The 23,986-nt window shown below is 45.9% G+C and overlaps 32 non-coding genes across 32 annotated transcripts; all 32 read left to right on the top strand.

The window, feature by feature from the left end:
- The first annotated feature begins 84 nt into the window (after positions 1 to 84).
- trnas-gcu (transfer RNA serine (anticodon GCU)) lies at positions 85 to 166 on the top strand. Its single transcript has one exon. It is a non-coding gene; the product is annotated as a tRNA-Ser (tRNA).
- A 461-nt stretch (positions 167 to 627) lies between these two features.
- Positions 628 to 699, top strand: trnac-gca (transfer RNA cysteine (anticodon GCA)). The gene has a single exon. It is a non-coding gene; the product is annotated as a tRNA-Cys (tRNA).
- Positions 700 to 1,474: 775 nt separating this feature from the next.
- trnav-aac (transfer RNA valine (anticodon AAC)) lies at positions 1,475 to 1,547 on the top strand. The gene has a single exon. It is a non-coding gene; the product is annotated as a tRNA-Val (tRNA).
- Positions 1,548 to 2,354: 807 nt separating this feature from the next.
- On the top strand, positions 2,355 to 2,436 carry trnas-gcu (transfer RNA serine (anticodon GCU)). The gene has a single exon. It is a non-coding gene; the product is annotated as a tRNA-Ser (tRNA).
- Positions 2,437 to 2,897: 461 nt separating this feature from the next.
- Positions 2,898 to 2,969, top strand: trnac-gca (transfer RNA cysteine (anticodon GCA)). The gene has a single exon. It is a non-coding gene; the product is annotated as a tRNA-Cys (tRNA).
- A 775-nt stretch (positions 2,970 to 3,744) lies between these two features.
- Positions 3,745 to 3,817, top strand: trnav-aac (transfer RNA valine (anticodon AAC)). Its single transcript has one exon. It is a non-coding gene; the product is annotated as a tRNA-Val (tRNA).
- Positions 3,818 to 4,624: 807 nt separating this feature from the next.
- trnas-gcu (transfer RNA serine (anticodon GCU)) lies at positions 4,625 to 4,706 on the top strand. Its single transcript has one exon. It is a non-coding gene; the product is annotated as a tRNA-Ser (tRNA).
- Positions 4,707 to 5,167: 461 nt separating this feature from the next.
- Positions 5,168 to 5,239, top strand: trnac-gca (transfer RNA cysteine (anticodon GCA)). The gene has a single exon. It is a non-coding gene; the product is annotated as a tRNA-Cys (tRNA).
- Positions 5,240 to 6,014: 775 nt separating this feature from the next.
- On the top strand, positions 6,015 to 6,087 carry trnav-aac (transfer RNA valine (anticodon AAC)). Its single transcript has one exon. It is a non-coding gene; the product is annotated as a tRNA-Val (tRNA).
- An 807-nt stretch (positions 6,088 to 6,894) lies between these two features.
- On the top strand, positions 6,895 to 6,976 carry trnas-gcu (transfer RNA serine (anticodon GCU)). The gene has a single exon. It is a non-coding gene; the product is annotated as a tRNA-Ser (tRNA).
- Positions 6,977 to 7,437: 461 nt separating this feature from the next.
- Positions 7,438 to 7,509, top strand: trnac-gca (transfer RNA cysteine (anticodon GCA)). Its single transcript has one exon. It is a non-coding gene; the product is annotated as a tRNA-Cys (tRNA).
- Positions 7,510 to 8,284: 775 nt separating this feature from the next.
- trnav-aac (transfer RNA valine (anticodon AAC)) lies at positions 8,285 to 8,357 on the top strand. Its single transcript has one exon. It is a non-coding gene; the product is annotated as a tRNA-Val (tRNA).
- An 807-nt stretch (positions 8,358 to 9,164) lies between these two features.
- trnas-gcu (transfer RNA serine (anticodon GCU)) lies at positions 9,165 to 9,246 on the top strand. Its single transcript has one exon. It is a non-coding gene; the product is annotated as a tRNA-Ser (tRNA).
- Positions 9,247 to 9,707: 461 nt separating this feature from the next.
- On the top strand, positions 9,708 to 9,779 carry trnac-gca (transfer RNA cysteine (anticodon GCA)). Its single transcript has one exon. It is a non-coding gene; the product is annotated as a tRNA-Cys (tRNA).
- A 775-nt stretch (positions 9,780 to 10,554) lies between these two features.
- trnav-aac (transfer RNA valine (anticodon AAC)) lies at positions 10,555 to 10,627 on the top strand. Its single transcript has one exon. It is a non-coding gene; the product is annotated as a tRNA-Val (tRNA).
- An 807-nt stretch (positions 10,628 to 11,434) lies between these two features.
- On the top strand, positions 11,435 to 11,516 carry trnas-gcu (transfer RNA serine (anticodon GCU)). The gene has a single exon. It is a non-coding gene; the product is annotated as a tRNA-Ser (tRNA).
- A 461-nt stretch (positions 11,517 to 11,977) lies between these two features.
- trnac-gca (transfer RNA cysteine (anticodon GCA)) lies at positions 11,978 to 12,049 on the top strand. The gene has a single exon. It is a non-coding gene; the product is annotated as a tRNA-Cys (tRNA).
- Positions 12,050 to 12,824: 775 nt separating this feature from the next.
- On the top strand, positions 12,825 to 12,897 carry trnav-aac (transfer RNA valine (anticodon AAC)). Its single transcript has one exon. It is a non-coding gene; the product is annotated as a tRNA-Val (tRNA).
- Positions 12,898 to 13,704: 807 nt separating this feature from the next.
- Positions 13,705 to 13,786, top strand: trnas-gcu (transfer RNA serine (anticodon GCU)). The gene has a single exon. It is a non-coding gene; the product is annotated as a tRNA-Ser (tRNA).
- Positions 13,787 to 14,247: 461 nt separating this feature from the next.
- On the top strand, positions 14,248 to 14,319 carry trnac-gca (transfer RNA cysteine (anticodon GCA)). The gene has a single exon. It is a non-coding gene; the product is annotated as a tRNA-Cys (tRNA).
- Positions 14,320 to 15,094: 775 nt separating this feature from the next.
- trnav-aac (transfer RNA valine (anticodon AAC)) lies at positions 15,095 to 15,167 on the top strand. Its single transcript has one exon. It is a non-coding gene; the product is annotated as a tRNA-Val (tRNA).
- Positions 15,168 to 15,974: 807 nt separating this feature from the next.
- trnas-gcu (transfer RNA serine (anticodon GCU)) lies at positions 15,975 to 16,056 on the top strand. The gene has a single exon. It is a non-coding gene; the product is annotated as a tRNA-Ser (tRNA).
- A 461-nt stretch (positions 16,057 to 16,517) lies between these two features.
- Positions 16,518 to 16,589, top strand: trnac-gca (transfer RNA cysteine (anticodon GCA)). Its single transcript has one exon. It is a non-coding gene; the product is annotated as a tRNA-Cys (tRNA).
- A 775-nt stretch (positions 16,590 to 17,364) lies between these two features.
- trnav-aac (transfer RNA valine (anticodon AAC)) lies at positions 17,365 to 17,437 on the top strand. Its single transcript has one exon. It is a non-coding gene; the product is annotated as a tRNA-Val (tRNA).
- Positions 17,438 to 18,244: 807 nt separating this feature from the next.
- Positions 18,245 to 18,326, top strand: trnas-gcu (transfer RNA serine (anticodon GCU)). The gene has a single exon. It is a non-coding gene; the product is annotated as a tRNA-Ser (tRNA).
- A 461-nt stretch (positions 18,327 to 18,787) lies between these two features.
- trnac-gca (transfer RNA cysteine (anticodon GCA)) lies at positions 18,788 to 18,859 on the top strand. Its single transcript has one exon. It is a non-coding gene; the product is annotated as a tRNA-Cys (tRNA).
- Positions 18,860 to 19,634: 775 nt separating this feature from the next.
- On the top strand, positions 19,635 to 19,707 carry trnav-aac (transfer RNA valine (anticodon AAC)). Its single transcript has one exon. It is a non-coding gene; the product is annotated as a tRNA-Val (tRNA).
- Positions 19,708 to 20,514: 807 nt separating this feature from the next.
- On the top strand, positions 20,515 to 20,596 carry trnas-gcu (transfer RNA serine (anticodon GCU)). Its single transcript has one exon. It is a non-coding gene; the product is annotated as a tRNA-Ser (tRNA).
- A 461-nt stretch (positions 20,597 to 21,057) lies between these two features.
- trnac-gca (transfer RNA cysteine (anticodon GCA)) lies at positions 21,058 to 21,129 on the top strand. The gene has a single exon. It is a non-coding gene; the product is annotated as a tRNA-Cys (tRNA).
- Positions 21,130 to 21,904: 775 nt separating this feature from the next.
- Positions 21,905 to 21,977, top strand: trnav-aac (transfer RNA valine (anticodon AAC)). The gene has a single exon. It is a non-coding gene; the product is annotated as a tRNA-Val (tRNA).
- Positions 21,978 to 22,784: 807 nt separating this feature from the next.
- On the top strand, positions 22,785 to 22,866 carry trnas-gcu (transfer RNA serine (anticodon GCU)). The gene has a single exon. It is a non-coding gene; the product is annotated as a tRNA-Ser (tRNA).
- A 461-nt stretch (positions 22,867 to 23,327) lies between these two features.
- trnac-gca (transfer RNA cysteine (anticodon GCA)) lies at positions 23,328 to 23,399 on the top strand. Its single transcript has one exon. It is a non-coding gene; the product is annotated as a tRNA-Cys (tRNA).
- Positions 23,400 to 23,986: the final 587 nt, after the last annotated feature.

Below are 23,986 nucleotides of genomic sequence, written 5' to 3'. Positions count from 1 at the left end.
AATTGATGCACGCTACAGTGTACTTGCTGGTAATTTAGGAATCGCAAAATCCCCAACGGCCGGGGTTCCGAGGAAGTTTCACGTGACGAGGTGGCCGAGTGGTTAAGGCGATGGACTGCTAATCCATTGTGCTCTCCACGCGTGGGTTCGAATCCCATCCTCGTCGTCTGTCGTTGTGATGTTGAACTGTCTGTGGCGCAGGTTACGTTGTTCCATACGCCTCTAGGCGTGGTCTGCCGCCCAGTAGAGAAAGCAACGTGTTTTCTTTGCACCAGTTTTGAAGTGCTTACAATCCAGAGTCTCTGGGGGACACTTGAGTGTTTTCAGACTCTAAAGTCCGTGCTATGTGCCAGCTGTCTAGAAAGTGGGAAAGACTGGGTTGAGCGGTTACCTTTGTTGATGTTTGCTGTAAGAGGAACACATAACATCATAACAACTGAAAAACATTAGTGGAATGGTTGAAAACATACGTTGGATCTAGCGCAATTGTTGTAGGTCAGCGCTAGAGCGTTTAAACGCAGATAGGGAGGTCTAACGATTCACTTGGACATAATCACCACAGCTTTAACAGTGGTGAAGTATAACACATGATGCTTTTTCAATTCTCCAGCCACGTGTCTTCACGTAGGGGGCATAGCTCAGTGGTAGAGCATTTGACTGCAGATCAAGAGGTCTCCGGTTCAAATCCGGGTGCCCCCTTGGCTCTAAGCCTGTGTGTCTGTAGTTTGGCGCTCTAATATTTCTGACTCAAAGTTTATCCTGGATCCTTTTAACGTAGGGGTAGGCAAACGTCGGTCCTGGAGTGCAGCAGCCCTGCAGAGTTTAGCTTCAGCTCAAATCAAGCACACATGAACAGGCTAACCAAGGTCTAAAGGGTCACCTGAGAACTACAGGTGGATGAGATTTAATCAGGGTTGGAAATAAAATCTGCAGGACTGCGGCACTTCAGGACCGGCGTTGCCTACCCCTGTTCTAATGCTAAAGACGAGCATACACTGTGCCATTTCAGCACAGTCGTGGCTAAATGCCAACGTACACTCAACGAGTAAAACCCATGCGACGTGAAGCCAAAGCTCACGAATTGTGTGCTTACACTTTACCAGGGGTCTCCGACCCTGCTCCTGGTGAGCTTCCGCCCTGCAGATTTTAGCTCCAACCCCAACGTAGCTGAAGCAGCTAATCAAGGTATTCAGCTTGATAATTACAGACAGGTGTGTTGGAGGTGGGGTGAAACTGAAGTCTACTATTCTGGCAGATCGCAGAGCTGCAACTTGACTGCTCACACTTCACGTCTGAAACAAATCGGTGAGATACCCGAACTAAGAAGTGTGTGGCTGTTTGCCAGTTTCAGAAGAAGCATCCATGCATTCCTGGGAAATGCGCCGCCTTTCTCATACAGTTTGAGCGGTTCCTTCAAACGATCGCAAAAAATGTGACAAAATCCGTTAATACAACCAAGTGTCAGAGCGTGCAGGTTTCTGTAGTGTAGTGGTTATCACGTTCGCCTAACACGCGAAAGGTCCTCGGTCCGAAACCGGGCAGAAACAGCGCGGTCCTTTTGATACGCTGCGAGTTAAATCCCTTTCTTGAGACACGTTACTCCTTGTGTCATGAAGCACTTTTAAAGTTACACACAGTTCCGCCTGTCACATTCGCTTCACGCATGAAAGGTGGCCAGTTCGCAAGTGGGCAAAAAAGCATAGCCCCTTTGAGGAGTGTTGCACAGACAGAAAATGTGTGGCCAAATCCATCAAAATAACCAAAAAAATCCAAACAAACAGGTTTCTGTGGTGATGTGGTTATCACAAAAAGTCCTCAGTTCGACTGAAACAAACACTTTGTTGCAGATATGACAGGGTTTTGGTCATGTTGATTTAGTTAACTCAACAGTTACATCAGTTTGATGCACGTTATTGTAAACCTGATCGTCGGTTAGTGTTAGTTGAACGTACGGCAGGTAAATGTACTGAGGTTTAGTCAACATTACCCAGCCAGTTGACTGTGTAGATAAGCCAATGAAAACCTCTTGTTCCCTTTACATAAAGTCTTGAATGTCTCGTTTGGTTTTTGCCTGTTTCATGTTGAAATCCGTTGAAAACCATTTTGAAAAAGAACCCCAATCAATTAAAGGTCAGTCCTTGATTTTATTTCTAAACATGTCTAAGGCGATGGATTGCTCATGCACAGTTCTCTTCAGGCGTTTACCTTCCGTTAGGCCAAAATGAACCCTTTCTAAAAGATAACGTTTAATTACATCAACAAAGGAAACCATTTGATGCACGCTACAGTGTACTTGCTGGTAATTTAGGAATCGCAAAATCCCCAACGGCCGGGGTTCCGAGGAAGTTTCACTTGACGAGGTGGCCGAGTGGTTAAGGCGATGGACTGCTAATCCATTGTGCTCTGCACGCGTGGGTTCGAATCCCATCCTCGTCGTCTGTCGTTGTGATGTTGAACTGTCTGTGGCGCAGGTTACGTTGTTCCATATGCCTCTAGGCGTGGTCTGCCGCCCAGTAGAGAAAGCAACGTGTTTTCTTTGCACCAGTTTTGAAGTGCTTACAATCCAGAGTCTCTGGGGGACACTTGAGTGTTTTCAGACTCTAAAGTCCGTGCTATGTGCCAGCTGTCTAGAAAGTGGGAAAGACTGGGTTGAGCGGTTACCTTTGTTGATGTTTGCTGTAAGAGGAACACATAACATCATAACAACTGAAAAACATTAGCGGAATGGTTGAAAACATACGTTGGATCTAGCGCAATTGTTGTAGGTCAGCGCTAGAGCGTTTAAACGCAGATAGGGAGGTCTAACGATTCACTTGGACATAATCACCACAGCTTTAACAGTGGTGAAGTATAACACATGATGCTTTTTCAATTCTCCAGCCACGTGTCTTCAAATAGGGGGCATAGCTCAGTGGTAGAGCATTTGACTGCAGATCAAGAGGTCTCCGGTTCAAATCCGGGTGCCCCCTTGGCTTTAAGCCTGTGTGTCTGTAGTTTGGCACTCTAATATTTCTGACTCAAAGTTTATCCTGGATCCTTTTAACGTAGGGGTAGGCAAACGTCGGTCCTGGAGTGCAGCAGCCCTGCAGAGTTTAGCTTCAGCTCAAATCAAGCACACATGAACAGGCTAACCAAGGTCTAAAGGGTCACCTGAGAACTACAGGTGGATGAGATTTAATCAGGGTTGGAAATAAAATCTGCAGGACTGCGGCACTTCAGGACCGGCGTTGCCTACCCCTGTTCTAATGCTAAAGACGAGCATACACTGTGCCATTTCAGCACAGTCGTGGCTAAATGCCAACGTACACTCAACGAGTAAAACCCATGCGACGTGAAGCCAAAGCTCACGAATTGTGTGCTTACACTATACCAGGGGTCTCCGACCCTGCTCCTGGTGAGCTTCCGCCCTGCAGATTTTAGCTCCAACCCCAACGTAGCTGAAGCAGCTAATCAAGGTATTCAGCTTGATAATTACAGACAGGTGTGTTGGAGGTGGGGTGAAACTGAAGTCTACTATTCTGGCAGATCGCAGAGCTGCAACTTGACTGCTCACACTTCACGTCTGAAACAAATCGGTGAGATACCCGAACTAAGAAGTGTGTGGCTGTTTGCCAGTTTCAGAAGAAGCATCCATGCATTCCTGGGAAATGCGCCGCCTTTCTCATACAGTTTGAGCGGTTCCTTCAAACGATCGCAAAAAATGTGACAAAATCCGTTAATACAACCAAGTGTCTGAGCGTGCAGGTTTCTGTAGTGTAGTGGTTATCACGTTCGCCTAACACGCGAAAGGTCCTCGGTCCGAAACCGGGCAGAAACAGCGCGGTCCTTTTGATACGCTGCGAGTTAAATGCCTTTCTTGAGACACGTTACTCCTTGTGTCATGAAGCACTTTTAAAGTTACACACAGTTCCGCCTGTCACATTCGCTTCACGCATGAAAGGTGGCCAGTTCGCAAGTGGGCGAAAAAGCATAGCCCCTTTGAGGAGTGTTGCACAGACAGAAAATGTGTGGCCAAATCCATCAAAATAACCAAAAAAATCCAAACAAACAGGTTTCTGTGGTGATGTGGTTATCACAAAAAGTCCTCAGTTCGACTGAAACAAACACTTTGTTGCAGATATGACAGGGTTTTGGTCATGTTGATTTAGTTAACTCAACAGTTACATCAGTTTGATGCACGTTATTGTAAACCTGATCGTCGGTTAGTGTTAGTTGAACGTACGGCAGGTAAATGTACTGAGGTTTAGTCAACATTACCCAGCCAGTTGACTGTGTAGATAAGCCAATGAAAACCTCTTGTTCCCTTTACATAAAGTCTTGAATGTCTCGTTTGGTTTTTGCCTGTTTCATGTTGAAATCCGTTGAAAACCATTTTGAAAAAGAACCCCAATCAATTAAAGGTCAGTCCTTGATTTTATTTCTAAACATGTCTAAGGCGATGGATTGCTTATGCACAGTTCTCTTCAGGCGTTTACCTTCCGTTAGGCCAAAATGAACCCTTTCTAAAAGATAACGTTTAATTACATCAACAAAGGAAACCATTTGATGCACGCTACAGTGTACTTGCTGGTAATTTAGGAATCGCAAAATCCCCAACGGCCGGGGTTCCGATGAAGTTTCACGTGACGAGGTGGCCGAGTGGTTAAGGCGATGGACTGCTAATCCATTGTGCTCTGCACGCGTGGGTTCGAATCCCATCCTCGTCGTCTGTCGTTGTGATGTTGAACTGTCTGTGGCGCAGGTTACGTTGTTCCATACGCCTCTAGGCGTGGTCTGCCGCCCAGTAGAGAAAGCAACGTGTTTTCTTTGCACCAGTTTTGAAGTGCTTACAATCCAGAGTCTCTGGGGGACACTTGAGTGTTTTCAGACTCTAAAGTCCGTGCTATGTGCCAGCTGTCTAGAAAGTGGGAAAGACTGGGTTGAGCGGTTACCTTTGTTGATGTTTGCTGTAAGAGGAACACATAACATCATAACAACTGAAAAACATTAGTGGAATGGTTGAAAACATACGTTGGATCTAGCGCAATTGTTGTAGGTCAGCGCTAGAGTGTTTAAACGCAGATAGGGAGGTCTAACGATTCACTTGGACATAATCACCACAGCTTTAACAGTGGTGAAGTATAACACATGATGCTTTTTCAATTCTCCAGCCACGTGTCTTCACGTAGGGGGCATAGCTCAGTGGTAGAGCATTTGACTGCAGATCAAGAGGTCTCCGGTTCAAATCCGGGTGCCCCCTTGGCTCTAAGCCTGTGTGTCTGTAGTTTGGCGCTCTAATATTTCTGACTCAAAGTTTATCCTGGATCCTTTTAACGTAGGGGTAGGCAAACGTCGGTCCTGGAGTGCAGCAGCCCTGCAGAGTTTAGCTTCAGCTCAAATCAAGCACACATGAACAGGCTAACCAAGGTCTAAAGGGTCACCTGAGAACTACAGGTGGATGAGATTTAATCAGGGTTGGAAATAAAATCTGCAGGACTGCGGCACTTCAGGACCGGCGTTGCCTACCCCTGTTCTAATGCTAAAGACGAGCATACACTGTGCCATTTCAGCACAGTCGTGGCTAAATGCCAACGTACACTCAACGAGTAAAACCCATGCGACGTGAAGCCAAAGCTCACGAATTGTGTGCTTACACTTTACCAGGGGTCTCCGACCCTGCTCCTGGTGAGCTTCCGCCCTGCAGATTTTAGCTCCAACCCCAACGTAGCTGAAGCAGCTAATCAAGGTATTCAGCTTGATAATTACAGACAGGTGTGTTGGAGGTGGGGTGAAACTGAAGTCTACTATTCTGGCAGATCGCAGAGCTGCAACTTGACTGCTCACACTTCACGTCTGAAACAAATCGGTGAGATACCCGAACTAAGAAGTGTGTGGCTGTTTGCCAGTTTCAGAAGAAGCATCCATGCATTCCTGGGAAATGCGCCGCCTTTCTCATACAGTTTGAGCGGTTCCTTCAAACGATCGCAAAAAATGTGACAAAATCCGTTAATACAACCAAGTGTCAGAGCGTGCAGGTTTCTGTAGTGTAGTGGTTATCACGTTCGCCTAACACGCGAAAGGTCCTCGGTCCGAAACCGGGCAGAAACAGCGCGGTCCTTTTGATACGCTGCGAGTTAAATCCCTTTCTTGAGACACGTTACTCCTTGTGTCATGAAGCACTTTTAAAGTTACACACAGTTCCGCCTGTCACATTCGCTTCACGCATGAAAGGTGGCCAGTTCGCAAGTGGGCAAAAAAGCATAGCCCCTTTGAGGAGTGTTGCACAGACAGAAAATGTGTGGCCAAATCCATCAAAATAACCAAAAAAATCCAAACAAACAGGTTTCTGTGGTGATGTGGTTATCACAAAAAGTCCTCAGTTCGACTGAAACAAACACTTTGTTGCAGATATGACAGGGTTTTGGTCATGTTGATTTAGTTAACTCAACAGTTACATCAGTTTGATGCACGTTATTGTAAACCTGATCGTCGGTTAGTGTTAGTTGAACGTACGGCAGGTAAATGTACTGAGGTTTAGTCAACATTACCCAGCCAGTTGACTGTGTAGATAAGCCAATGAAAACCTCTTGTTCCCTTTACATAAAGTCTTGAATGTCTCGTTTGGTTTTTGCCTGTTTCATGTTGAAATCCGTTGAAAACCATTTTGAAAAAGAACCCCAATCAATTAAAGGTCAGTCCTTGATTTTATTTCTAAACATGTCTAAGGCGATGGATTGCTCATGCACAGTTCTCTTCAGGCGTTTACCTTCCGTTAGGCCAAAATGAACCCTTTCTAAAAGATAACGTTTAATTACATCAACAAAGGAAACCATTTGATGCACGCTACAGTGTACTTGCTGGTAATTTAGGAATCGCAAAATCCCCAACGGCCGGGGTTCCGAGGAAGTTTCACTTGACGAGGTGGCCGAGTGGTTAAGGCGATGGACTGCTAATCCATTGTGCTCTGCACGCGTGGGTTCGAATCCCATCCTCGTCGTCTGTCGTTGTGATGTTGAACTGTCTGTGGCGCAGGTTACGTTGTTCCATATGCCTCTAGGCGTGGTCTGCCGCCCAGTAGAGAAAGCAACGTGTTTTCTTTGCACCAGTTTTGAAGTGCTTACAATCCAGAGTCTCTGGGGGACACTTGAGTGTTTTCAGACTCTAAAGTCCGTGCTATGTGCCAGCTGTCTAGAAAGTGGGAAAGACTGGGTTGAGCGGTTACCTTTGTTGATGTTTGCTGTAAGAGGAACACATAACATCATAACAACTGAAAAACATTAGCGGAATGGTTGAAAACATACGTTGGATCTAGCGCAATTGTTGTAGGTCAGCGCTAGAGCGTTTAAACGCAGATAGGGAGGTCTAACGATTCACTTGGACATAATCACCACAGCTTTAACAGTGGTGAAGTATAACACATGATGCTTTTTCAATTCTCCAGCCACGTGTCTTCACATAGGGGGCATAGCTCAGTGGTAGAGCATTTGACTGCAGATCAAGAGGTCTCCGGTTCAAATCCGGGTGCCCCCTTGGCTTTAAGCCTGTGTGTCTGTAGTTTGGCACTCTAATATTTCTGACTCAAAGTTTATCCTGGATCCTTTTAACGTAGGGGTAGGCAAACGTCGGTCCTGGAGTGCAGCAGCCCTGCAGAGTTTAGCTTCAGCTCAAATCAAGCACACATGAACAGGCTAACCAAGGTCTAAAGGGTCACCTGAGAACTACAGGTGGATGAGATTTAATCAGGGTTGGAAATAAAATCTGCAGGACTGCGGCACTTCAGGACCGGCGTTGCCTACCCCTTTTCTAATGCTAAAGACGAGCATACACTGTGCCATTTCAGCACAGTCGTGGCTAAATGCCAACGTACACTCAACGAGTAAAACCCATGCGACGTGAAGCCAAAGCTCACGAATTGTGTGCTTACACTATACCAGGGGTCTCCGACCCTGCTCCTGGTGAGCTTCCGCCCTGCAGATTTTAGCTCCAACCCCAACGTAGCTGAAGCAGCTAATCAAGGTATTCAGCTTGATAATTACAGACAGGTGTGTTGGAGGTGGGGTGAAACTGAAGTCTACTATTCTGGCAGATCGCAGAGCTGCAACTTGACTGCTCACACTTCACGTCTGAAACAAATCGGTGAGATACCCGAACTAAGAAGTGTGTGGCTGTTTGCCAGTTTCAGAAGAAGCATCCATGCATTCCTGGGAAATGCGCCGCCTTTCTCATACAGTTTGAGCGGTTCCTTCAAACGATCGCAAAAAATGTGACAAAATCCGTTAATACAACCAAGTGTCTGAGTGTGCAGGTTTCTGTAGTGTAGTGGTTATCACGTTCGCCTAACGCGCGAAAGGTCCTCGGTCCGAAACCGGGCAGAAACAGCGCGGTCCTTTTGATACGCTGCGAGTTAAATGCCTTTCTTGAGACACGTTACTCCTTGTGTCATGAAGCACTTTTAAAGTTACACACAGTTCCGCCTGTCACATTCGCTTCACGCATGAAAGGTGGCCAGTTCGCAAGTGGGCGAAAAAGCATAGCCCCTTTGAGGAGTGTTGCACAGACAGAAAATGTGTGGCCAAATCCATCAAAATAACCAAAAAAATCCAAACAAACAGGTTTCTGTGGTGATGTGGTTATCACAAAAAGTCCTCAGTTCGACTGAAACAAACACTTTGTTGCAGATATGACAGGGTTTTGGTCATGTTGATTTAGTTAACTCAACAGTTACATCAGTTTGATGCACGTTATTGTAAACCTGATCGTCGGTTAGTGTTAGTTGAACGTACGGCAGGTAAATGTACTGAGGTTTAGTCAACATTACCCAGCCAGTTGACTGTGTAGATAAGCCAATGAAAACCTCTTGTTCCCTTTACATAAAGTCTTGAATGTCTCGTTTGGTTTTTGCCTGTTTCATGTTGAAATCCGTTGAAAACCATTTTGAAAAAGAACCCCAATCAATTAAAGGTCAGTCCTTGATTTTATTTCTAAACATGTCTAAGGCGATGGATTGCTCATGCACAGTTCTCTTCAGGCGTTTACCTTCCGTTAGGCCAAAATGAACCCTTTCTAAAAGATAACGTTTAATTACATCAACAAAGGAAACCATTTGATGCACGCTACAGTGTACTTGCTGGTAATTTAGGAATCGCAAAATCCCCAACGGCCGGGGTTCCGAGGAAGTTTCACGTGACGAGGTGGCCGAGTGGTTAAGGCGATGGACTGCTAATCCATTGTGCTCTGCACGCGTGGGTTCGAATCCCATCCTCGTCGTCTGTCGTTGTGATGTTGAACTGTCTGTGGCGCAGGTTACGTTGTTCCATACGCCTCTAGGCGTGGTCTGCCGCCCAGTAGAGAAAGCAACGTGTTTTCTTTGCACCAGTTTTGAAGTGCTTACAATCCAGAGTCCCTGGGGGACACTTGAGTGTTTTCAGACTCTAAAGTCCGTGCTATGTGCCAGCTGTCTAGAAAGTGGGAAAGACTGGGTTGAGCGGTTACCTTTGTTGATGTTTGCTGTAAGAGGAACACATAACATCATAACAACTGAAAAACATTAGCGGAATGGTTGAAAACATACGTTGGATCTAGCGCAATTGTTGTAGGTCAGCGCTAGAGCGTTTAAACGCAGATAGGGAGGTCTAACGATTCACTTGGACATAATCACCACAGCTTTAACAGTGGTGAAGTATAACACATGATGCTTTTTCAATTCTCCAGCCACGTGTCTTCACATAGGGGGCATAGCTCAGTGGTAGAGCATTTGACTGCAGATCAAGAGGTCTCCGGTTCAAATCCGGGTGCCCCCTTGGCTCTAAGCCTGTGTGTCTGTAGTTTGGCGCTCTAATATTTCTGACTCAAAGTTTATCCTGGATCCTTTTAACGTAGGGGTAGGCAAACGTCGGTCCTGGAGTGCAGCAGCCCTGCAGAGTTTAGCTTCAGCTCAAATCAAGCACACATGAACAGGCTAACCAAGGTCTAAAGGGTCACCTGAGAACTACAGGTGGATGAGATTTAATCAGGGTTGGAAATAAAATCTGCAGGACTGCGGCACTTCAGGACCGGCGTTGCCTACCCCTGTTCTAATGCTAAAGACGAGCATACACTGTGCCATTTCAGCACAGTCGTGGCTAAATGCCAACGTACACTCAACGAGTAAAACCCATGCGACGTGAAGCCAAAGCTCACGAATTGTGTGCTTACACTTTACCAGGGGTCTCCGACCCTGCTCCTGGTGAGCTTCCGCCCTGCAGATTTTAGCTCCAACCCCAACGTAGCTGAAGCAGCTAATCAAGGTATTCAGCTTGATAATTACAGACAGGTGTGTTGGAGGTGGGGTGAAACTGAAGTCTACTATTCTGGCAGATCGCAGAGCTGCAACTTGACTGCTCACACTTCACGTCTGAAACAAATCGGTGAGATACCCGAACTAAGAAGTGTGTGGCTGTTTGCCAGTTTCAGAAGAAGCATCCATGCATTCCTGGGAAATGCGCCGCCTTTCTCATACAGTTTGAGCGGTTCCTTCAAACGATCGCAAAAAATGTGACAAAATCCGTTAATACAACCAAGTGTCTGAGCGTGCAGGTTTCTGTAGTGTAGTGGTTATCACGTTCGCCTAACACGCGAAAGGTCCTCGGTCCGAAACCGGGCAGAAACAGCGCGGTCCTTTTGATACGCTGCGAGTTAAATGCCTTTCTTGAGACACGTTACTCCTTGTGTCATGAAGCACTTTTAAAGTTACACACAGTTCCGCCTGTCACATTCGCTTCACGCATGAAAGGTGGCCAGTTCGCAAGTGGGCGAAAAAGCATAGCCCCTTTGAGGAGTGTTGCACAGACAGAAAATGTGTGGCCAAATCCATCAAAATAACCAAAAAAATCCAAACAAACAGGTTTCTGTGGTGATGTGGTTATCACAAAAAGTCCTCAGTTCGACTGAAACAAACACTTTGTTGCAGATATGACAGGGTTTTGGTCATGTTGATTTAGTTAACTCAACAGTTACATCAGTTTGATGCACGTTATTGTAAACCTGATCGTCGGTTAGTGTTAGTTGAACGTACGGCAGGTAAATGTACTGAGGTTTAGTCAACATTACCCAGCCAGTTGACTGTGTAGATAAGCCAATGAAAACCTCTTGTTCCCTTTACATAAAGTCTTGAATGTCTCGTTTGGTTTTTGCCTGTTTCATGTTGAAATCCGTTGAAAACCATTTTGAAAAAGAACCCCAATCAATTAAAGGTCAGTCCTTGATTTTATTTCTAAACATGTCTAAGGCGATGGATTGCTCATGCACAGTTCTCTTCAGGCGTTTACCTTCCGTTAGGCCAAAATGAACCCTTTCTAAAAGATAACGTTTAATTACATCAACAAAGGAAACCATTTGATGCACGCTACAGTGTACTTGCTGGTAATTTAGGAATCGCAAAATCCCCAACGGCCGGGGTTCCGAGGAAGTTTCACTTGACGAGGTGGCCGAGTGGTTAAGGCGATGGACTGCTAATCCATTGTGCTCTGCACGCGTGGGTTCGAATCCCATCCTCGTCGTCTGTCGTTGTGATGTTGAACTGTCTGTGGCGCAGGTTACGTTGTTCCATACGCCTCTAGGCGTGGTCTGCCGCCCAGTAGAGAAAGCAACGTGTTTTCTTTGCACCAGTTTTGAAGTGCTTACAATCCAGAGTCTCTGGGGGACACTTGAGTGTTTTCAGACTCTAAAGTCCGTGCTATGTGCCAGCTGTCTAGAAAGTGGGAAAGACTGGGTTGAGCGGTTACCTTTGTTGATGTTTGCTGTAAGAGGAACACATAACATCATAACAACTGAAAAACATTAGCGGAATGGTTGAAAACATACGTTGGATCTAGCGCAATTGTTGTAGGTCAGCGCTAGAGCGTTTAAACGCAGATAGGGAGGTCTAACGATTCACTTGGACATAATCACCACAGCTTTAACAGTGGTGAAGTATAACACATGATGCTTTTTCAATTCTCCAGCCACGTGTCTTCACATAGGGGGCATAGCTCAGTGGTAGAGCATTTGACTGCAGATCAAGAGGTCTCCGGTTCAAATCCGGGTGCCCCCTTGGCTTTAAGCCTGTGTGTCTGTAGTTTGGCACTCTAATATTTCTGACTCAAAGTTTATCCTGGATCCTTTTAACGTAGGGGTAGGCAAACGTCGGTCCTGGAGTGCAGCAGCCCTGCAGAGTTTAGCTTCAGCTCAAATCAAGCACACATGAACAGGCTAACCAAGGTCTAAAGGGTCACCTGAGAACTACAGGTGGATGAGATTTAATCAGGGTTGGAAATAAAATCTGCAGGACTGCGGCACTTCAGGACCGGCGTTGCCTACCCCTTTTCTAATGCTAAAGACGAGCATACACTGTGCCATTTCAGCACAGTCGTGGCTAAATGCCAACGTACACTCAACGAGTAAAACCCATGCGACGTGAAGCCAAAGCTCACGAATTGTGTGCTTACACTATACCAGGGGTCTCCGACCCTGCTCCTGGTGAGCTTCCGCCCTGCAGATTTTAGCTCCAACCCCAACGTAGCTGAAGCAGCTAATCAAGGTATTCAGCTTGATAATTACAGACAGGTGTGTTGGAGGTGGGGTGAAACTGAAGTCTACTATTCTGGCAGATCGCAGAGCTGCAACTTGACTGCTCACACTTCACGTCTGAAACAAATCGGTGAGATACCCGAACTAAGAAGTGTGTGGCTGTTTGCCAGTTTCAGAAGAAGCATCCATGCATTCCTGGGAAATGCGCCGCCTTTCTCATACAGTTTGAGCGGTTCCTTCAAACGATCGCAAAAAATGTGACAAAATCCGTTAATACAACCAAGTGTCAGAGCGTGCAGGTTTCTGTAGTGTAGTGGTTATCACGTTCGCCTAACACGCGAAAGGTCCTCGGTCCGAAACCGGGCAGAAACAGCGCGGTCCTTTTGATACGCTGCGAGTTAAATGCCTTTCTTGAGACACGTTACTCCTTGTGTCATGAAGCACTTTTAAAGTTACACACAGTTCCGCCTGTCACATTCGCTTCACGCATGAAAGGTGGCCAGTTCGCAAGTGGGCGAAAAAGCATAGCCCCTTTGAGGAGTGTTGCACAGACAGAAAATGTGTGGCCAAATCCATCAAAATAACCAAAAAAATCCAAACAAACAGGTTTCTGTGGTGATGTGGTTATCACAAAAAGTCCTCAGTTCGACTGAAACAAACACTTTGTTGCAGATATGACAGGGTTTTGGTCATGTTGATTTAGTTAACTCAACAGTTACATCAGTTTGATGCACGTTATTGTAAACCTGATCGTCGGTTAGTGTTAGTTGAACGTACGGCAGGTAAATGTACTGAGGTTTAGTCAACATTACCCAGCCAGTTGACTGTGTAGATAAGCCAATGAAAACCTCTTGTTCCCTTTACATAAAGTCTTGAATGTCTCGTTTGGTTTTTGCCTGTTTCATGTTGAAATCCGTTGAAAACCATTTTGAAAAAGAACCCCAATCAATTAAAGGTCAGTCCTTGATTTTATTTCTAAACATGTCTAAGGCGATGGATTGCTCATGCACAGTTCTCTTCAGGCGTTTACCTTCCGTTAGGCCAAAATGAACCCTTTCTAAAAGATAACGTTTAATTACATCAACAAAGGAAACCATTTGATGCACGCTACAGTGTACTTGCTGGTAATTTAGGAATCGCAAAATCCCCAACGGCCGGGGTTCCGAGGAAGTTTCACGTGACGAGGTGGCCGAGTGGTTAAGGCGATGGACTGCTAATCCATTGTGCTCTCCACGCGTGGGTTCGAATCCCATCCTCGTCGTCTGTCGTTGTGATGTTGAACTGTCTGTGGCGCAGGTTACGTTGTTCCATACGCCTCTAGGCGTGGTCTGCCGCCCAGTAGAGAAAGCAACGTGTTTTCTTTGCACCAGTTTTGAAGTGCTTACAATCCAGAGTCTCTGGGGGACACTTGAGTGTTTTCAGACTCTAAAGTCCGTGCTATGTGCCAGCTGTCTAGAAAGTGGGAAAGACTGGGTTGAGCGGTTACCTTTGTTGATGTTTGCTGTAAGAGGAACACATAACATCATAACAACTGAAAAACATTAGTGGAATGGTTGAAAACATACGTTGGATCTAGCGCAATTGTTGTAGGTCAGCGCTAGAGCGTTTAAACGCAGATAGGGAGGTCTAACGATTCACTTGGACATAATCACCACAGCTTTAACAGTGGTGAAGTATAACACATGATGCTTTTTCAATTCTCCAGCCACGTGTCTTCACGTAGGGGGCATAGCTCAGTGGTAGAGCATTTGACTGCAGATCAAGAGGTCTCCGGTTCAAATCCGGGTGCCCCCTTGGCTCTAAGCCTGTGTGTCTGTAGTTTGGCGCTCTAATATTTCTGACTCAAAGTTTATCCTGGATCCTTTTAACGTAGGGGTAGGCAAACGTCGGTCCTGGAGTGCAGCAGCCCTGCAGAGTTTAGCTTCAGCTCAAATCAAGCACACATGAACAGGCTAACCAAGGTCTAAAGGGTCACCTGAGAACTACAGGTGGATGAGATTTAATCAGGGTTGGAAATAAAATCTGCAGGACTGCGGCACTTCAGGACCGGCGTTGCCTACCCCTGTTCTAATGCTAAAGACGAGCATACACTGTGCCATTTCAGCACAGTCGTGGCTAAATGCCAACGTACACTCAACGAGTAAAACCCATGCGACGTGAAGCCAAAGCTCACGAATTGTGTGCTTACACTTTACCAGGGGTCTCCGACCCTGCTCCTGGTGAGCTTCCGCCCTGCAGATTTTAGCTCCAACCCCAACGTAGCTGAAGCAGCTAATCAAGGTATTCAGCTTGATAATTACAGACAGGTGTGTTGGAGGTGGGGTGAAACTGAAGTCTACTATTCTGGCAGATCGCAGAGCTGCAACTTGACTGCTCACACTTCACGTCTGAAACAAATCGGTGAGATACCCGAACTAAGAAGTGTGTGGCTGTTTGCCAGTTTCAGAAGAAGCATCCATGCATTCCTGGGAAATGCGCCGCCTTTCTCATACAGTTTGAGCGGTTCCTTCAAACGATCGCAAAAAATGTGACAAAATCCGTTAATACAACCAAGTGTCAGAGCGTGCAGGTTTCTGTAGTGTAGTGGTTATCACGTTCGCCTAACACGCGAAAGGTCCTCGGTCCGAAACCGGGCAGAAACAGCGCGGTCCTTTTGATACGCTGCGAGTTAAATGCCTTTCTTGAGACACGTTACTCCTTGTGTCATGAAGCACTTTTAAAGTTACACACAGTTCCGCCTGTCACATTCGCTTCACGCATGAAAGGTGGCCAGTTCGCAAGTGGGCGAAAAAGCATAGCCCCTTTGAGGAGTGTTGCACAGACAGAAAATGTGTGGCCAAATCCATCAAAATAACCAAAAAAATCCAAACAAACAGGTTTCTGTGGTGATGTGGTTATCACAAAAAGTCCTCAGTTCGACTGAAACAAACACTTTGTTGCAGATATGACAGGGTTTTGGTCATGTTGATTTAGTTAACTCAACAGTTACATCAGTTTGATGCACGTTATTGTAAACCTGATCGTCGGTTAGTGTTAGTTGAACGTACGGCAGGTAAATGTACTGAGGTTTAGTCAACATTACCCAGCCAGTTGACTGTGTAGATAAGCCAATGAAAACCTCTTGTTCCCTTTACATAAAGTCTTGAATGTCTCGTTTGGTTTTTGCCTGTTTCATGTTGAAATCCGTTGAAAACCATTTTGAAAAAGAACCCCAATCAATTAAAGGTCAGTCCTTGATTTTATTTCTAAACATGTCTAAGGCGATGGATTGCTCATGCACAGTTCTCTTCAGGCGTTTACCTTCCGTTAGGCCAAAATGAACCCTTTCTAAAAGATAACGTTTAATTACATCAACAAAGGAAACCATTTGATGCACGCTACAGTGTACTTGCTGGTAATTTAGGAATCGCAAAATCCCCAACGGCCGGGGTTCCGAGGAAGTTTCACTTGACGAGGTGGCCGAGTGGTTAAGGCGATGGACTGCTAATCCATTGTGCTCTGCACGCGTGGGTTCGAATCCCATCCTCGTCGTCTGTCGTTGTGATGTTGAACTGTCTGTGGCGCAGGTTACGTTGTTCCATATGCCTCTAGGCGTGGTCTGCCGCCCAGTAGAGAAAGCAACGTGTTTTCTTTGCACCAGTTTTGAAGTGCTTACAATCCAGAGTCTCTGGGGGACACTTGAGTGTTTTCAGACTCTAAAGTCCGTGCTATGTGCCAGCTGTCTAGAAAGTGGGAAAGACTGGGTTGAGCGGTTACCTTTGTTGATGTTTGCTGTAAGAGGAACACATAACATCATAACAACTGAAAAACATTAGCGGAATGGTTGAAAACATACGTTGGATCTAGCGCAATTGTTGTAGGTCAGCGCTAGAGCGTTTAAACGCAGATAGGGAGGTCTAACGATTCACTTGGACATAATCACCACAGCTTTAACAGTGGTGAAGTATAACACATGATGCTTTTTTAATTCTCCAGCCACGTGTCTTCACGTAGGGGGCATAGCTCAGTGGTAGAGCATTTGACTGCAGATCAAGAGGTCTCCGGTTCAAATCCGGGTGCCCCCTTGGCTTTAAGCCTGTGTGTCTGTAGTTTGGCACTCTAATATTTCTGACTCAAAGTTTATCCTGGATCCTTTTAACGTAGGGGTAGGCAAACGTCGGTCCTGGAGTGCAGCAGCCCTGCAGAGTTTAGCTTCAGCTCAAATCAAGCACACATGAACAGGCTAACCAAGGTCTAAAGGGTCACCTGAGAACTACAGGTGGATGAGATTTAATCAGGGTTGGAAATAAAATCTGCAGGACTGCGGCACTTCAGGACCGGCGTTGCCTACCCCTGTTCTAATGCTAAAGACGAGCATACACTGTGCCATTTCAGCACAGTCGTGGCTAAATGCCAACGTACACTCAACGAGTAAAACCCATGCGACGTGAAGCCAAAGCTCACGAATTGTGTGCTTACACTATACCAGGGGTCTCCGACCCTGCTCCTGGTGAGCTTCCGCCCTGCAGATTTTAGCTCCAACCCCAACGTAGCTGAAGCAGCTAATCAAGGTATTCAGCTTGATAATTACAGACAGGTGTGTTGGAGGTGGGGTGAAACTGAAGTCTACTATTCTGGCAGATCGCAGAGCTGCAACTTGACTGCTCACACTTCACGTCTGAAACAAATCGGTGAGATACCCGAACTAAGAAGTGTGTGGCTGTTTGCCAGTTTCAGAAGAAGCATCCATGCATTCCTGGGAAATGCGCCGCCTTTCTCATACAGTTTGAGCGGTTCCTTCAAACGATCGCAAAAAATGTGACAAAATCCGTTAATACAACCAAGTGTCTGAGCGTGCAGGTTTCTGTAGTGTAGTGGTTATCACGTTCGCCTAACACGCGAAAGGTCCTCGGTCCGAAACCGGGCAGAAACAGCGCGGTCCTTTTGATACGCTGCGAGTTAAATGCCTTTCTTGAGACACGTTACTCCTTGTGTCATGAAGCACTTTTAAAGTTACACACAGTTCCGCCTGTCACATTCGCTTCACGCATGAAAGGTGGCCAGTTCGCAAGTGGGCGAAAAAGCATAGCCCCTTTGAGGAGTGTTGCACAGACAGAAAATGTGTGGCCAAATCCATCAAAATAACCAAAAAAATCCAAACAAACAGGTTTCTGTGGTGATGTGGTTATCACAAAAAGTCCTCAGTTCGACTGAAACAAACACTTTGTTGCAGATATGACAGGGTTTTGGTCATGTTGATTTAGTTAACTCAACAGTTACATCAGTTTGATGCACGTTATTGTAAACCTGATCGTCGGTTAGTGTTAGTTGAACGTACGGCAGGTAAATGTACTGAGGTTTAGTCAACATTACCCAGCCAGTTGACTGTGTAGATAAGCCAATGAAAACCTCTTGTTCCCTTTACATAAAGTCTTGAATGTCTCGTTTGGTTTTTGCCTGTTTCATGTTGAAATCCGTTGAAAACCATTTTGAAAAAGAACCCCAATCAATTAAAGGTCAGTCCTTGATTTTATTTCTAAACATGTCTAAGGCGATGGATTGCTTATGCACAGTTCTCTTCAGGCGTTTACCTTCCGTTAGGCCAAAATGAACCCTTTCTAAAAGATAACGTTTAATTACATCAACAAAGGAAACCATTTGATGCACGCTACAGTGTACTTGCTGGTAATTTAGGAATCGCAAAATCCCCAACGGCCGGGGTTCCGATGAAGTTTCACGTGACGAGGTGGCCGAGTGGTTAAGGCGATGGACTGCTAATCCATTGTGCTCTGCACGCGTGGGTTCGAATCCCATCCTCGTCGTCTGTCGTTGTGATGTTGAACTGTCTGTGGCGCAGGTTACGTTGTTCCATACGCCTCTAGGCGTGGTCTGCCGCCCAGTAGAGAAAGCAACGTGTTTTCTTTGCACCAGTTTTGAAGTGCTTACAATCCAGAGTCTCTGGGGGACACTTGAGTGTTTTCAGACTCTAAAGTCCGTGCTATGTGCCAGCTGTCTAGAAAGTGGGAAAGACTGGGTTGAGCGGTTACCTTTGTTGATGTTTGCTGTAAGAGGAACACATAACATCATAACAACTGAAAAACATTAGTGGAATGGTTGAAAACATACGTTGGATCTAGCGCAATTGTTGTAGGTCAGCGCTAGAGTGTTTAAACGCAGATAGGGAGGTCTAACGATTCACTTGGACATAATCACCACAGCTTTAACAGTGGTGAAGTATAACACATGATGCTTTTTCAATTCTCCAGCCACGTGTCTTCACGTAGGGGGCATAGCTCAGTGGTAGAGCATTTGACTGCAGATCAAGAGGTCTCCGGTTCAAATCCGGGTGCCCCCTTGGCTCTAAGCCTGTGTGTCTGTAGTTTGGCGCTCTAATATTTCTGACTCAAAGTTTATCCTGGATCCTTTTAACGTAGGGGTAGGCAAACGTCGGTCCTGGAGTGCAGCAGCCCTGCAGAGTTTAGCTTCAGCTCAAATCAAGCACACATGAACAGGCTAACCAAGGTCTAAAGGGTCACCTGAGAACTACAGGTGGATGAGATTTAATCAGGGTTGGAAATAAAATCTGCAGGACTGCGGCACTTCAGGACCGGCGTTGCCTACCCCTGTTCTAATGCTAAAGACGAGCATACACTGTGCCATTTCAGCACAGTCGTGGCTAAATGCCAACGTACACTCAACGAGTAAAACCCATGCGACGTGAAGCCAAAGCTCACGAATTGTGTGCTTACACTTTACCAGGGGTCTCCGACCCTGCTCCTGGTGAGCTTCCGCCCTGCAGATTTTAGCTCCAACCCCAACGTAGCTGAAGCAGCTAATCAAGGTATTCAGCTTGATAATTACAGACAGGTGTGTTGGAGGTGGGGTGAAACTGAAGTCTACTATTCTGGCAGATCGCAGAGCTGCAACTTGACTGCTCACACTTCACGTCTGAAACAAATCGGTGAGATACCCGAACTAAGAAGTGTGTGGCTGTTTGCCAGTTTCAGAAGAAGCATCCATGCATTCCTGGGAAATGCGCCGCCTTTCTCATACAGTTTGAGCGGTTCCTTCAAACGATCGCAAAAAATGTGACAAAATCCGTTAATACAACCAAGTGTCAGAGCGTGCAGGTTTCTGTAGTGTAGTGGTTATCACGTTCGCCTAACACGCGAAAGGTCCTCGGTCCGAAACCGGGCAGAAACAGCGCGGTCCTTTTGATACGCTGCGAGTTAAATCCCTTTCTTGAGACACGTTACTCCTTGTGTCATGAAGCACTTTTAAAGTTACACACAGTTCCGCCTGTCACATTCGCTTCACGCATGAAAGGTGGCCAGTTCGCAAGTGGGCAAAAAAGCATAGCCCCTTTGAGGAGTGTTGCACAGACAGAAAATGTGTGGCCAAATCCATCAAAATAACCAAAAAAATCCAAACAAACAGGTTTCTGTGGTGATGTGGTTATCACAAAAAGTCCTCAGTTCGACTGAAACAAACACTTTGTTGCAGATATGACAGGGTTTTGGTCATGTTGATTTAGTTAACTCAACAGTTACATCAGTTTGATGCACGTTATTGTAAACCTGATCGTCGGTTAGTGTTAGTTGAACGTACGGCAGGTAAATGTACTGAGGTTTAGTCAACATTACCCAGCCAGTTGACTGTGTAGATAAGCCAATGAAAACCTCTTGTTCCCTTTACATAAAGTCTTGAATGTCTCGTTTGGTTTTTGCCTGTTTCATGTTGAAATCCGTTGAAAACCATTTTGAAAAAGAACCCCAATCAATTAAAGGTCAGTCCTTGATTTTATTTCTAAACATGTCTAAGGCGATGGATTGCTCATGCACAGTTCTCTTCAGGCGTTTACCTTCCGTTAGGCCAAAATGAACCCTTTCTAAAAGATAACGTTTAATTACATCAACAAAGGAAACCATTTGATGCACGCTACAGTGTACTTGCTGGTAATTTAGGAATCGCAAAATCCCCAACGGCCGGGGTTCCGAGGAAGTTTCACTTGACGAGGTGGCCGAGTGGTTAAGGCGATGGACTGCTAATCCATTGTGCTCTGCACGCGTGGGTTCGAATCCCATCCTCGTCGTCTGTCGTTGTGATGTTGAACTGTCTGTGGCGCAGGTTACGTTGTTCCATATGCCTCTAGGCGTGGTCTGCCGCCCAGTAGAGAAAGCAACGTGTTTTCTTTGCACCAGTTTTGAAGTGCTTACAATCCAGAGTCTCTGGGGGACACTTGAGTGTTTTCAGACTCTAAAGTCCGTGCTATGTGCCAGCTGTCTAGAAAGTGGGAAAGACTGGGTTGAGCGGTTACCTTTGTTGATGTTTGCTGTAAGAGGAACACATAACATCATAACAACTGAAAAACATTAGCGGAATGGTTGAAAACATACGTTGGATCTAGCGCAATTGTTGTAGGTCAGCGCTAGAGCGTTTAAACGCAGATAGGGAGGTCTAACGATTCACTTGGACATAATCACCACAGCTTTAACAGTGGTGAAGTATAACACATGATGCTTTTTCAATTCTCCAGCCACGTGTCTTCACATAGGGGGCATAGCTCAGTGGTAGAGCATTTGACTGCAGATCAAGAGGTCTCCGGTTCAAATCCGGGTGCCCCCTTGGCTTTAAGCCTGTGTGTCTGTAGTTTGGCACTCTAATATTTCTGACTCAAAGTTTATCCTGGATCCTTTTAACGTAGGGGTAGGCAAACGTCGGTCCTGGAGTGCAGCAGCCCTGCAGAGTTTAGCTTCAGCTCAAATCAAGCACACATGAACAGGCTAACCAAGGTCTAAAGGGTCACCTGAGAACTACAGGTGGATGAGATTTAATCAGGGTTGGAAATAAAATCTGCAGGACTGCGGCACTTCAGGACCGGCGTTGCCTACCCCTTTTCTAATGCTAAAGACGAGCATACACTGTGCCATTTCAGCACAGTCGTGGCTAAATGCCAACGTACACTCAACGAGTAAAACCCATGCGACGTGAAGCCAAAGCTCACGAATTGTGTGCTTACACTATACCAGGGGTCTCCGACCCTGCTCCTGGTGAGCTTCCGCCCTGCAGATTTTAGCTCCAACCCCAACGTAGCTGAAGCAGCTAATCAAGGTATTCAGCTTGATAATTACAGACAGGTGTGTTGGAGGTGGGGTGAAACTGAAGTCTACTATTCTGGCAGATCGCAGAGCTGCAACTTGACTGCTCACACTTCACGTCTGAAACAAATCGGTGAGATACCCGAACTAAGAAGTGTGTGGCTGTTTGCCAGTTTCAGAAGAAGCATCCATGCATTCCTGGGAAATGCGCCGCCTTTCTCATACAGTTTGAGCGGTTCCTTCAAACGATCGCAAAAAATGTGACAAAATCCGTTAATACAACCAAGTGTCTGAGTGTGCAGGTTTCTGTAGTGTAGTGGTTATCACGTTCGCCTAACACGCGAAAGGTCCTCGGTCCGAAACCGGGCAGAAACAGCGCGGTCCTTTTGATACGCTGCGAGTTAAATGCCTTTCTTGAGACACGTTACTCCTTGTGTCATGAAGCACTTTTAAAGTTACACACAGTTCCGCCTGTCACATTCGCTTCACGCATGAAAGGTGGCCAGTTCGCAAGTGGGCGAAAAAGCATAGCCCCTTTGAGGAGTGTTGCACAGACAGAAAATGTGTGGCCAAATCCATCAAAATAACCAAAAAAATCCAAACAAACAGGTTTCTGTGGTGATGTGGTTATCACAAAAAGTCCTCAGTTCGACTAAAACAAACACTTTGTTGCAGATATGACAGGGTTTTGGTCATGTTGATTTAGTTAACTCAACAGTTACATCAGTTTGATGCACGTTATTGTAAACCTGATCGTCGGTTAGTGTTAGTTGAACGTACGGCAGGTAAATGTACTGAGGTTTAGTCAACATTACCCAGCCAGTTGACTGTGTAGATAAGCCAATGAAAACCTCTTGTTCCCTTTACATAAAGTCTTGAATGTCTCGTTTGGTTTTTGCCTGTTTCATGTTGAAATCCGTTGAAAACCATTTTGAAAAAGAACCCCAATCAATTAAAGGTCAGTCCTTGATTTTATTTCTAAACATGTCTAAGGCGATGGATTGCTCATGCACAGTTCTCTTCAGGCGTTTACCTTCCGTTAGGCCAAAATGAACCCTTTCTAAAAGATAACGTTTAATTACATCAACAAAGGAAACCATTTGATGCACGCTACAGTGTACTTGCTGGTAATTTAGGAATCGCACAATGCGCAAGTGCAGGGGTTCCGAGATAGTTTCACGTGACGAGGTGGCTGAGTGGTTAAGGCGATGGACTGCTAATCCATTGTGCTCTGCACGCGTGGGTTCGAATCCCATCCTCGTCGTCTGTCGTTGTGATGTTGAACTGTCTGTGGCGCAGGTTACGTTGTTCCATACGCCTCTAGGCGTGGTCTGCCGCCCAGTAGAGAAAGCAACGTGTTTTCTTTGCACCAGTTTTGAAGTGCTTACAATCCAGAGTCCCTGGGGGACACTTGAGTGTTTTCAGACTCTAAAGTCCGTGCTATGTGCCAGCTGTCTAGAAAGTGGGAAAGACTGGGTTGAGCGGTTACCTTTGTTGATGTTTGCTGTAAGAGGAACACATAACATCATAACAACTGAAAAACATTAGCGGAATGGTTGAAAACATACGTTGGATCTAGCGCAATTGTTGTAGGTCAGCGCTAGAGCGTTTAAACGCAGATAGGGAGGTCTAACGATTCACTTGGACATAATCACCACAGCTTTAACAGTGGTGAAGTATAACACATGATGCTTTTTCAATTCTCCAGCCACGTGTCTTCACATAGGGGGCATAGCTCAGTGGTAGAGCATTTGACTGCAGATCAAGAGGTCTCCGGTTCAAATCCGGGTGCCCCCTTGGCTCTAAGCCTGTGTGTCTGTAGTTTGGCGCTCTAATATTTCTGACTCAAAGTTTATCCTGGATCCTTTTAACGTAGGGGTAGGCAAACGTCGGTCCTGGAGTGCAGCAGCCCTGCAGAGTTTAGCTTCAGCTCAAATCAAGCACACATGAACAGGCTAACCAAGGTCTAAAGGGTCACCTGAGAACTACAGGTGGATGAGATTTAATCAGGGTTGGAAATAAAATCTGCAGGACTGCGGCACTTCAGGACCGGCGTTGCCTACCCCTGTTCTAATGCTAAAGACGAGCATACACTGTGCCATTTCAGCACAGTCGTGGCTAAATGCCAACGTACACTCAACGAGTAAAACCCATGCGACGTGAAGCCAAAGCTCACGAATTGTGTGCTTACACTTTACCAGGGGTCTCCGACCCTGCTCCTGGTGAGCTTCCGCCCTGCAGATTTTAGCTCCAACCCCAACGTAGCTGAAGCAGCTAATCAAGGTATTCAGCTTGATAATTACAGACAGGTGTGTTGGAGGTGGGGTGAAACTGAAGTCTACTATTCTGGCAGATCGCAGAGCTGCAACTTGACTGCTCACACT

This window comes from Misgurnus anguillicaudatus, chromosome 14, assembly GCF_027580225.2.
Source record: "Misgurnus anguillicaudatus chromosome 14, ASM2758022v2, whole genome shotgun sequence".
In the NCBI taxonomy this organism is placed as follows: Eukaryota; Metazoa; Chordata; class Actinopteri; order Cypriniformes; family Cobitidae; genus Misgurnus; species Misgurnus anguillicaudatus.
This window is presented reverse-complemented; position numbering and strand designations above follow the sequence as displayed.